We start from the raw sequence: 13,416 nt of genomic DNA on the forward strand, positions 1-13,416 counted from the left end.
AGGAGGGTGAATCGGTGGATTGGCCAGTTGCCTAGTCAATCATTCAGTCATTCAGTTGGTCGACAGCGGCCTCTGGAGGGTTCACGCGAGAACAACGTGGGTGCGACTGGCACTCGCGAGAGACATTTGAGATGCGAAAAAGCACGGGGTCTCGCCGATTCGGGAAAACAAAAACTGCAAAAACTCTTACCTCCCTGGATGCATTTCATGGCCTTCAAATGTCTATGGGACTACGTTTTCAGAATGAGTCTGGGTTGCAATTTAAGCTTGGAAGTTTCGTTATAATATGGAAAAAATTTAATATTTGAGTAAGTATGCATCATTTGTATATGTGCCTTAATGAATATTCATTAATTTGTATAAATAACAGTAAAAAATTTTTTTCTATATTTACTATATGCAAAGATTAGTGCTGGGCAAAGATTATTCGTGGTATACACACACACACACACACACACACACACACACACACACACACACACACACACACACACACACATATTAATTATCTGTGTGTAATACATATGTAATACACATTTTTTGCATAGATATTTAAATTGCTATATAATTTGTATCATATACCTATATATTTTGTATTTAAATTTAAATAAATGATTTTCTCAAATATGTGCATGCATGTGTGTATTTATAAATGCAAAATAAATACAGTACATGTGGACACACTGTCAATGTCAATATAGACTTTTAATTCAGATGTGATTAATCTTTGCCCAACCCTAATAAATATATAGTTGAGAACAAAATTAGTTGTTCTGATTAACTGATGTTATTTAACTTAACAATAACTAAAGTTAACGAAGATTAATAAATACAGTAATAAATGTATTACCAACTGTTTGTTCATGTTAGTAAATAGATAAACCATTACCACAAATTTTAGGCCGAATTGAAAGTTTACCTTGAGCAAACCAATAATGACACTTCATCAATCAACTGGAGCTCCTCTGCGCGTCTGCTGGGTGAAAAACCCCCGCTCGACGGCCACTTGCTGCTGCCTATTTAATAGCTCTTTTACAAACTAATAGCAAGCAGCAAAACAGCAGTGCGGGCCCTCATATTTGTGAAGGCAGCGAGACTTATTTCCTCCTGAATCTATTAGATTTGGCTGTGATTTCTCTGTGCACTTCATTAAAAGAGCTTTGAGGAGCACAGCTTGAGAGTGATGTATCGCTCGGCTCCCGGATTGAAGCCCCATACATCATTTTCATTGCGCTGGTTTTGCCTTCATCTCACTCCTCTCGAGCGCCTACTAGATAATAAACTTTCTTCGAGAGAGTTATAATTCTCAGAGACGAATATGATATAGCTTTGGGTTTTGGAGAAGTTCCCTGTTTGGTGGATTGTCCAGTTCTGTGGCTGTATAAAAGACACATGAAATCCAAATAGCCGTCTGATTTTGTTCGCTCGCATTGCTAGTTTTGTGGTGAACAATTCATCAGTGCATGTCATCAAGAAAAAAAATGGCCCATGTAAGGTGTTATTGTGGTATGTGTCATTATTCATAAACCTTTAAAGTATTCTAAATTGTGAAAAGTGGTATTTATAAAATGCTTTGAAATTTACACTAATAAAAAAGTTGTATGTGTGGTTGCCAGACTTTTACGGTCACAAATACATAGTATTTTAGCCTTTTTTTACTGTTAAAATCACGGCCATAACATACATTTACGCAATTACATCAAAGAAATTGCTCTCAACAACAACAAACAGTTTAATATCGCTCAGCTTTGTTTTGGTCATATTGGAAGCCTTTGGAAACCCACCAAGGGCTACAATTATTCATTCTAGTAGGTATTTATAGATGCTCTCATGATAGTGAAGTAAACAGGACGGGCTGATTAAAACACAGCCCAAAGTTGGATCACCTCGGGGCTTCGGGAAGGCAACAGAGCATCTCTATCCGGCTAGTTGAAGTGGTCGCTCAGTGATGCGCAGTGAGGGGAAGCCAGAGGTTTCGGCAAGCTCTGCGTGACTGGAATAAACCAACGTGCAACTTTAACACCCTGTTTACACCTGGAATTAACATGTTTGGCTGGTCAGACCACAAGGGAGACACATTACTCTTTGCAACTGGTGTTCATATGAGTCTCTCTATAGTCCACTTTCAGCCCCTTTCAACCACTTTTCTGATGAGTGAATAAGAAAAAAAAAAGACTTTTTACAAGTTAGAATAAAATAAAGATTAATAAATGATAATGACACATAAATATTTGAAGTTATTTTTATTTCACTATATGTTATTTATTTTAGTATAAAAATGTGGATAAATGCAGGAATATGTACAGATTAAATTACATTGGAGACATTTTGTAAAATTTATTTTGTTGTTAAATGTTTTTGATAAAACTTTATAATATTCTGAAAAAAAGGAAGTATTATAAAATTGGTATAAAATTATTATAAAGTGTATAATAATATTAATAATGTTGTAAATTTAGAAATTTCTTTTAGGTTTTCTACCGAATTTGTAATAGTAAAATTCTGGCAAACACACCTGTTTTTTAACCATTTACCATTTTTAACGGTTCTAGAATAATATAAAGTTTTTGAAAGTGTGATATTAATGCACAGTAAAATATGTGAAGACATTTTTATTTCACTGTATGTTATTTATTTCATTATAATTAATTTATTTTAAAAAATGTGGATTATTGAATGAATATGTACAAATTAAAATAAATTTGAGACGTTTCAAAATGTTTTTGATAAAACTTTATAATATAGTATGTCTGATAATATTTTTTCTTCTGGAGAAAGTCTTATTTGTTTTATTTCAGCTAGAATAAAAGCTGTTTAAAATTTTTTAAACACCATTTTAAGGTCAATATTATTAGCCCCTTTAAGCTATATATATTTTTTTGATAATCTACAGAACAAACTATCGTTATACAATAACTTACCTAATTACCCTAACCTGCCTAGTTAACCTAATTACCCTAGATAAGCCTTTAAATGTCACTTTAAGCTGTATAGAAGTGTCTTAAAAATATTTAGTAAAATATTATTTATTGTCATCATGGCAAAGATAAAATAAATCAGGTATTAGAAATGAGTTATTAAAACATTGGGTTATGTTTATATCAATGCTCAACCCGTCCAATTTCAGGAGAGCATCTATAAATACCAACTAAAATGAATAATTGTAGCCCTCTGTGAATTTCCAAAGGCTTCCTTACAAGACCAAAACAAAGCAGAGCGATATTAAAGTGGGAATATACAGTATCCGAGCCTGTCGAGTGCAAGAAACAGTTGTCTTTACTCCATAAACGTCTCTCGAAACAGTCTTGGATCGCACATCACCCTTTGAAGCGATGTAGCAATTACGTTGTCTCTTTTCGCCCGAGGACCCCAAATTAAAACGAATGAGCCATCAAAGTTCTCCAGCAAACTGTGGGACAGCGAAAGAGACGCATGGAGCTGTAGGTGTAGGCTTTGTTTGGGAAGTCTAAATGACGCTGCTGCTGCTGCTGTTGTTGTTATTGATGCAATCTTGTCTTCGAGCTCCCACAGCGGAGAACAAAACAGCAAAGAAAAAAGTACCAGCAGATTTTTTTTTCTTAGAACGTGTGCTGTGCTGTTATCCGACAAACTACACTACAATAACCGCACTGGAATCAATAGATGTCCTTTTCTTGAGATTTTTCTGAAATGCCAGCAAGCAAGTTTACTTTGCTTTGCGATGATTGCACGTCGAAGTAATCGATGCATAAAATTTTATAATGTGTGTATTGATGGAGAGGTGCGATTGAGACATCCGCCGGTTTCATCAAAGTGCATCTTACTTGGCCACTTCTGAAACTATTGAAGATTTTGGTGTTTTATAATATTATAGGGTTTGGTTTATAGATCTAATGTTTTCTCTCTTTTTTATTTTTAAAGTAACATGAAATACTTTCATAATTGGTTTGACATACACTTTATTAGGTCCAACTGCTTGTTAACGCAAATTTATAATCAGCCAATCACATGGTTGCAACTTAATGCATTTAGGCATTTAGACATGGTCAAGACGATCTGCTGCAGCTCAAACCGAGCCACAAAATGGGGAAGAAAGGTGATTTAAGTGACTTTGAACGTGGCATGGTTGTTGGTGCCAGACAGGCTGGTCTGAGTATTTCAGAAACTGCTGATCTACTGGGATTTTCACGCACAACTATCTCTAGAGTTTACAGAGAATTTTCCTAAAAAGAGAAATTATTCAGTGAGCGGCAGTTCTGTGGGTGCAAATGCCTTGCAGAGGTGGGTAGAGTATCCAATATCTATACTCAAGTAAAAGTACACGTACTTGCGGAATTTTTTACTCAAGTAAACGTAAAAATGTAACAATCTCAAAAGTTACTCGAGTAAAAGTAAAAAAGTATCTGATGAAAAAATTACTCAAGTAAGTTACTAGTTACTTATATATATATATATATATATATATATATATATATATATATATATATATATATTTTTTTTTTTACCCTCCTGTGAATTTCTTTCTTTTTTTATATTTACCAAATGATGTTTAACAAAGCAAGGAAATTTTCATTGTATTTACTATAGTATAATTATATAATATAATTGTTTTATATCAGCTAAAAAAAAAGCATTTTTGTATTTTTTTTTATTTGGGGATCGGGCTTTTGCTGTTATCGCCCCAAAACTCTGGAACAAGCTTCCAACCCACATCAGACACGCTCCAACTCTATCTGTTTTTAAAAAGCGTCTGAAACTCCATCCTTGTTCTTTAGCATTTGAGTTTTTTTAATGTTGAGGGGTTTGCCTTATGTTTTATATGTTATGTTGTTATTTAATTTAGTATTGATTGTGTTCAGCACTTTGGGCAATGTTGTGTTGTAAAAAATGTGCTATATAAACTAACTAACTAACTAACTACATGAACACAGACACATCAGATGTGTAACAATAATTACGGTTTGTTCTGTAGACAATCGAAAAAAGGAAAAAAAAACATATTACTTAAGTGGGCTAATAATTTTGACCTTAAAACGGTGTTTAAAAAATTAAAAACTGCTTTTATTCTAGCCAAAATAAAACAAATAAGACTTTCTCTAGAAGAAAAAATATTTTAAGAGATACTATGAAAGATCCTTTGCTCTGTCAAACATCATTTGGGAAATATTTAAAAAAGAGGAAATAAATCACAGGAGGGTGAATAATTTTGACTTCAACTGTATATTTTTATAAATCAAACAAAATTAAATGGGCAGCTCTGAGTTAAAAAAGGCAAACGATTATGAAATCAATATTTATTTATTGTGTTTGGAAAGTCTTTTGTGACTTTAAAGGCCATTTATAAAGACAGGACATAATCAACCTTCTGGAAAACTTCTCCAAACTGCTGTTTTGTGGATGCCTAAAGCAATTAGTGAGTTTTCTGAAGCCAGCTGAGCCATTGATTGCATATATTTATAACAATGACAGAAACCTGGAGAGGAGACGGCATTTTCCTCTGCCACCGCCGAGAGGTCAGGACAGCTTTCTCACACTAATTTAAGAATTTAAGACACACGGTAATGCTGGAGTCACGAACACGAGGCAGAAGTCTGAAGAAGCATCTATAAAAATTTCAATAGTGATAGCTTGAAGTTTGCGAAGCTCTGCCATTGACCTCATACATCAAGCTTTCTCCGTCCAAACACTGGACTTCAAACAGTCTTTGTCTGAGCTTTGAAGAGTTCATATAAAACACAGTAAAACCTATAGACTGGTAGTTTGTTCCGTCTGTAAAATAGTGTGATAATTAACTATTTTGATGTTTAATTGTAGTTTTTATTTATAGCTGCTCACTCAAAAGCAACTAACACAACTTGTGTGTGCTGAAAAAATAAAATAAAATATATATAAATATAAATATATATAGGGGAGGCAGTGGCGCAGTAAGTAGTGCTGTCGCCTCACAGCAAGAAGGTCGCTGGGTTGCTGGTTCGAACCTCGCTCAGTTAGCGTTTCTGTGTGGAGTTTGCATGTACTCCCTGCCTTCGTGTGGGTTTCCTCCGGGTGCTCCAGTTTCCCCCACAGTCCAAAGACATGCGGTACAGGTGAAGTGGGTCGGCTAAATTGTCCGTAGTGTGTGTGGATGATTCCCAGAGATGGGTTGTGGCTGGAAGGGCATCCGCTGCGTAAAAACTTGCTGGATAAGTTGGTGGTTCATTCTGCGGTGGCGTCCCCGGATTAATAAAGGGACTAAGCCGACAAGAAAATGAATGAATGAATAAATATAAATAAATATATATATATATACATACATACACACATTCCGAAGATGGCTAAGGTAAGATACTTTAGTTATTTATAGCGGTTTAGGAATCATCTGATTGGTGGATCATACATTAGGGACCAGCTGCTAACAATCATAAGCACCTGCTCCTCTCGAAATTAGTTTATGAATAAACTTCACTATATATATATATATATATATATATATATATATATATATATATATTTCATTTCTTAATAAATGGGCTGCTGTAAATATGATTTATATATGAGATTAGAATACATGTTAGCTGTTTGTAGGTAGTTTTGTGTTTTAGAATAGAATGTGTAATATTCTTAATAATATTTGTTAATGAAACATTGGCCTTATTGACATTGGTTGGAAATGAGGTTCAATAATAAAGAATTTTTAAAAAAATATATTATTTGAACAAAAATTATGTTTTTTTTTTCTCTAAAGAAGTTGTTACTCCACCCGTTTAGAGCGTAATTTTGGATGTTTTACGTTATAATTAACAGGGTTCAAATGAGTGGTCTGCGACAGAGAAACTACGGTTTTAAGGAACTACCCGTCACTACATCGTTCTTTTCCCAAATGATGCATCATACTATGATAGTTCAGCCACGAATTATGGCATTGTTTGGGAAACACACTCCTGGGGCCTCATGTATCAACGCTGTGTATGCAAAAAACTTTGCGTACGCCAGATTTCACTCACCTTTTGATTTACTAACGATGAAATTAAGCGAATGTGCGTTGGTCCATGCCAACTTCATGTCTGGCGTACGTTCATTTCTTGTGCGTTTATTTTATTTCCATTGGCGACTCCTAGAGGCAATTTAGTTAAATTGCACGCTACAAAGTATCGCACCAACACTTTACTATTCATTTAAAATTTTTTAAAATGGGTTCATTGACACAATATATATATATATATATATATATATATATATATATATATATATATATATATATATATATATATATATATATATATATAATTATGTAATTTAGAACATATAAAAACATTTGCAAATGTATACAACCTTTAGTCTAGGGATCAGTGATTTTCTGGCCCACAATGATGACTGGCTCATTAGCCATTTCAGATTTTCTAGAGCTATCCTCTTGGAGCTCTGTGCTGAGTCGGGTCCAAATTTGGAAAGAGAGACAACAAGGAGCCTCCAAGGTAGCAGGGTGCGCGATGGGTGGCTACTTGGTGAGTGATGTATTTAAAGATATTCCAGCTAAGTTTTTATCTTATTTTAATGAGCGTAATTATTTAACTGCATATCAGGAGACTGCGATTATCCATTAAAGACGTGGCTGTTATCCCTCTTCAACAACCCACAAACTGACCAAGATACAATGATGCCCATTCTCACACTGGGTGAGCTGTAGAGTGAGCGATTGGGCAGCTAATATGCTGATAAGAGCGGAGCGGTGGTGCTATACCGCCCTAACAAAATGTTCCTCTAATACATGTGTGTCTCCCACAGACACTGGTACTACTCTGGACAGTAAAGTGTCACCCACAATTGAGGCAACTCTCTTCTCAAAGGGAGTTCAGCGTCCCTTGTTCTCCGCCTGCTCAGTCCACACTTTGACGGTGCGCCGCTGTTCTTCTCATAACCTGCATCTCGGACTATTTCTTTTTTAATTCGTTCACAGTGCCATGTTCAGACCCCACTGCATTAACTGCGTCAGCTAAACTCTCCCACTCAATTTTTTCTTTTGTTATTATTTCCGGAGGACAAACTTGCAAATAACACAATTTTTCTCTGGTCTACCTCCGATAGGAGCACTTCCAATTCATATTCTGTAAAGTTTCTTTTCTTGCTTGCTTTTGCCATTGCTTTTTCGTTTGGTTTTGCCAAAGTAGAGTCATTACCATATATATGCGGGGGAGGAGGCAGGGAGGGGTTTCGCGCTCGTGCATGTGCGCTCAGTTTCACGTTAATTTAGATGTACAAAAAAATATGCGTGGGATTCCGCGTACACAGTGTTTCATACACCTGAATTTTTTACTGCGTACGCACATTTACAGAGTTTGTCCGTACCCAATGTTTTAGTATGAATTCAAATCTACGTACATGAGGTCCATGGTCTTGACATATGTTGATATCATTAATTGTTAAACATCATACATTCATTCATTCATTTTCTTGTCGGCTTAGTCCCTTTATTAATCTGGGGTCGCCACAGCGGAATGAACCGCCAACTTATCCAGCAAGTTTTTACATAGCGGATGCCCTTCCAGCTGCAACCCATCCACACACACACATTCACACACACACTACGGACAATTTAGCCTACCCAATTCACCTGTACCGCATGTCTTTGGACTGTGGGGGAAACCGGAGCACCCGGAGGAAACCCACGCAAACGCAGGGAGAACATGCAAACTCCACACAGAAACGCCAACTGAGCCGAGGCTCGAACCAGCAACCTTCTTGCTGTGAGGCGAACGTGCTACCCACTGCAGCACTGCGTCGCCCTTGTTAAACATCATTTGGGAAATATTTGAAAAGGTGAAAAAAATTCACAGGTAGGCTAATAATTTTCAATTATATATTCAAATATTCGATCATGACTGAAACCCCATTTTTGCCTTTGACCTATAGTAATAGATTAGCTATAAAGTTCACATTTGTCAATTAACATTTCCCCCGATGCATGTCTCACACTAAGGAATTCCTCTGGTATTTTGGCCTTCCCTAACCAATGAACTCTCTTTCTCTCCAAACGCAGGTGTGTCAACAAGCCAAATTCCCCTTTTCTCTCCCCAAACAACAGCAAGGAAAAAAGACCAATCCACTAAAACTGGGAACAAGCATCCGTGCCATACCTGAGCTTTCTCAGATAGATCAAACAAAAAAAACCTCAACAATGAACAATCCTGAGAGCAAACGCAGAGAAAGGTCACTTTTGAAAAAATATGTAATTCCTGTTTATACGAATGCGATCAGTCTATACTCCCAACGCACAGCGCCGTGAGCGGCAAAAACGAATTCGAAAAAGCTAAAACAATAGACCCCTGTGACTTCCCCGCGCATTCTTCGAGGATTAGCTTGCATGGTGAGACGCAAGAAGAGGAAGAAGGGGCCGCGAAGGCTTTTAATCGATTCCCAGGCTGTCGGGACCACCGGCCTCACACAAGGGAGCTATTATGAAGGTTTACCTGCCTTCCAGTACCCACAGGCTCAGTTCAAAGGGTCTTGAGATGGACTTTCAAGCCCGGTGGGGAAGTGTCACCCTACACCGCTGTGAACAGAGCGTGGGTTTTGATGATCCGAGGGTCAAAATATCAATGGGACGCACGGCAGCTGTAAATGGGCACTCGCCGCCCAAACCACAACAGGTCAGACGAGGATAAGACGCTTAAAATGGGCTTTTAATAAGTCTGGGCTGATAAGGAGGTGATTAAGAACTGAAGAGGATGAGATGCGTTTCACGGTTTGTGCCTCCGGTTATGTCTAAATGTGTGACTCATGACAGGATTGAATGGTATAAATGAAGTTGGAAATGTGGTTGCGTGACTCCTATCATCACAAAAACACCATTGAGGGGATTATTAAGGTGTAATGGAGCAAAATGAGATGTTTTACAGAATGTTCACGCTGTTTTTTTCGTTAAATTGAGCATTTTTCCAACAATTTTGAACAAAGAAAAATTTAAAACTGAAGAGGATGAGATGAGTTTGTAAATTTACACATCGGTTTACTTCTCGGGTTATCTTAAAAGTGTGATTCACGACTGGCTTAAAGTTTACAAATGTATTTTGATATGCGGTGACGTGACTCTTACCATCGACAAAACATTATTGAGGGGATGATTAAGGTGTTTATATAATTTCTACTGGGTTATCCCATACGGAATTGAAAATATTACTTTTCTTTTTTCTTTGCAGCAAAATGAGATGTTTTAAAGAATGTCCACACTGCTCTTTTTTCAATAAATTGAGCATTTTCCTAAAATTTTGAACACCAAAATGGTAAAAATTAAAGAGGATGAGATGCATTTGTAAATTTACAGCTTGGTTTGCACCTTGGGTTATCATAAAAGTTTGATTCACGACTGGCTTGAATGCTATAAATGAATTTTGATATGCGGTTGGGTGACTCGTACTATTGAAAACTCATTACTGAGGGGCTGATTAAGGTGTTTATATAATTTCTATAGGGTTGCTTTCATCATTTCTACAGGGTTATCTAATACTGAATTGAAAATATTACTGTTCTATTTTCTATGGAGCAAAATAAGATGTTTTACAGATTGTCCACACTGCTCTTTTTCAGTAAATTAAGCATTTTTCCAACACCAAAATGTTAAAATCTAAAGAGCATGACTAACTGAACTTATCAAAAGAGGATGAGGTCAATTTGTTAATTTACACCTTGGTTTACACCTCAGATTATCTTAAAAGTACGATTCACAACCGGCTTGAATGCTATAAGTGAAATTCGATATGTGGCTGCATGACTCCTACCATCAAAAAACACTATTAAGGCAATGATTAAGGTGTTTCTATCATTTCCACAGAGTTATCTCATACTGAAATTAAAACATTACTGTTCTGTTTTCTACTGAGCAAAATGAGATTTTTTACAGAATGTCCACACTGCTCTTTTTTTCAGTAAATTAAGCATTTTTACAACAATTGTGAACAAAAAATTAAAAACTAAAGATAAAATTAGCTAAATGAAATGTTTTACAGAATATCTCTTCTGCCTTTTTCAGTAAATTAAGTCTTTTTCAAACAATTTTGGAAACTGAAAATTGTAAAACAAAAGAGGATGAGGTGAATTTTTAAATTTAGACCTTGGTTCACACCTTGGGTTATGTTGAAAGTATGATTCACAACCGGCTTGAATGCTATAAGTGAAATTTGATATGTGGCTGCATGGCTCCTACCAAGATAAAACACTATTGAGCAGATGATTAAGGTGTTTCTGTCATTTCTACAGGGTTATCTCATACTGAAATAAGAAAATTACTGTTTTTTTCTACAGAGCAAATTGAGATGTTTAACAGAATGTCCACACTGCTCTTTTTTCAGTAAATCAAGTTTTTTCAACACCAAAATGTTAAAATCTAAAGAGCATGACTAACTAAACGTAACTCAAGAGGATGAGGTGAATTTGTCAATTTACAAATTGGTTTACACCTTGGGTTGACACCTTGCATGACTCCTATAATTAAAAAACACTCTTGAGGGGATGATTAAGGTGTTTCTATCATTTCTACCAAGTTATCTCAGATTGAAATTAAAATATTACTGTTATTTTTTCTACGGAGCAAAATAAGATGTTTTACAGAATGTCCACACTGCTCTTTTTTCAATATATTGAGCATTTTCCCGACAATTTTGGACACCAAAGATTTAAAAACTAAAGAGCAAAATGAGATGTTTTATAGAAAGTCTCAATTTCTTTAGAATTAAAGTTAAGCATTTTTTTTTTCAAAAAAACAAAACAAATCTAATTTGTTTACATATGAAGTTACGTGTAATAAAATGAAATGACATTGGAAAAAAGTATTGAACACATGAAGAAAGTGAGGTGTAGAAAGGCAGGGAAAGCCCAGACAGCAGCAGAAATCTCTTAGTAGCAAACCCTCTGCTTTGCTTTGTTGTAAATTAATATCAGCTGCTTCAGTGTAACAACTACATTAACACGATGATGAAGATGAAACCATGACATTCCAGCAAGACAATGATCCAAAACACAGTCAAGGAAGCTCTCAATTGCTTTCGGAGAAAGAAAATCAAGCTGTAGAATGGCCCAGCCAATCACCTGAACTTAATCCAATAGAAAATATAAATTAAAGATCAGATTTGATTGACGAGACCCACAGAACCATCAAGATTTTGACACTGTTGAAGTCTGTGAAAAGCTCACACCTGCGTAATGCACATGACTTCATTCTCCATTTAAGAGGCATCTTTAAGCAAAGCCTTTTATATAAAGTATTAAACACATTTCAGTACTTTCTCCTTGTGTCATTTCATTGTTATCACACATGAATAATTGATCAGATTTTTTTGTTTTATTTTTATGTATGTATTGTTTGGTTTTTTTTCCAAAATCTGGTTCAATTCCATGTCAACAGCTCCTTTATAAATATTATTCCCAATACTTATTTTTCCCGCTGTATATTTGATGGTCTCATATGTTAAAAACTAAGGAGGATGAGATGCATTTGTAAAGCTGGTTATGATTTACACCTCAGTTATATCTTAAAAGCGTGATTCTCGACCAACTAGAATGCTTAAAATGTTCAATATTTGATTCAAATGCGACTCGTACCTTCAAGGCAATTCATGAAACAACACCACAGAGTAGATGATTAAGGCGTTTCTATAATTTCTCAACAGCATCTTGTTTGCTGTTCTCTTTGTCATAAGTCTTTGAGGAAAAGGAAGTGCACTAGAGTTTCTTTGAGGCGAGATTAATTGGTGCAGAACTCATACTAAAGGTTTGAGTTGGGATGTTTTCAAGCATGTGTGAAGCCCTCATTATAATGTTTATATCAAAACTCTAGCAGGACTTTTCCTTGGTTTCTGTCTGCGGATGAAGGAAAACATGATCAAAGTGTGACTCTCGCTAACCAAATCCCACCAGAAATGTCGGATACAAAGGAGGATTGAAGTTTTTTTTTTTTTAACCGAGGTGCCAACATGTTGAGCAAAAAAAATCTTAAAAAAATCAAAAGGTTGCATCAATAGTTTTCAGGGTTTGTCTTTTTATATCCTTTGCCTTATATTTACCTCTGTTGTCAAAGGATTGCTGTTCTCCTGCTACGATTCAAACACCTCGGAGATGAAGAGGATCCAAGATGGAAGCTTTTGTTGATGCTGTCATATCTGCGTAGCACTGTGGGTTCAACTAAAGGTTATCAGGTTCTCAGTGGCATGGTTGCACCTGGCATAGAACGAGAAAGAAGACGTGGATTTTTACATCGTCCACAAACTGGCATCCCACAGGGTTCTGTCAGCGGACCGCTATTGTTATCTTTTCAAACAGTTTGACTTTGTTCATTGGTGTAATATTTTACAATTGCTCTCTATTTGAAGGTAGATCAGGAGGCTCTGAAACCAGAGATGGTCATGGACAGGTCAGCTGGAAGCAACTCTATCACCATGTGAGAAATGCCTTTTTTTCCATTTGTTT

The 13,416-nt window shown here is 36.0% G+C and overlaps 1 protein-coding gene across 1 annotated transcript in view; it reads left to right on the forward strand.

Moving 5' to 3' along the window:
- The window catches only part of epha8 (eph receptor A8), a 336,681-nt gene that overhangs the window by 45,700 nt on the left and 277,565 nt on the right, over positions 1-13,416 (forward strand). Inside the window, exons 3-4 of the mRNA XM_087274196.1 lie at positions 8,996-11,045; positions 11,380-13,387. The gene's annotated coding sequence lies outside the window, so the exon portion shown is untranslated. The remainder of the gene's footprint in view (positions 1-8,995; positions 11,046-11,379; positions 13,388-13,416) is intronic.

This window comes from Danio rerio, chromosome 11, assembly GCF_052040795.2.
Source record: "Danio rerio strain M-AB ecotype USA chromosome 11, GRCz13ab, whole genome shotgun sequence".
Classification (NCBI taxonomy): Eukaryota; Metazoa; Chordata; class Actinopteri; order Cypriniformes; family Danionidae; genus Danio; species Danio rerio.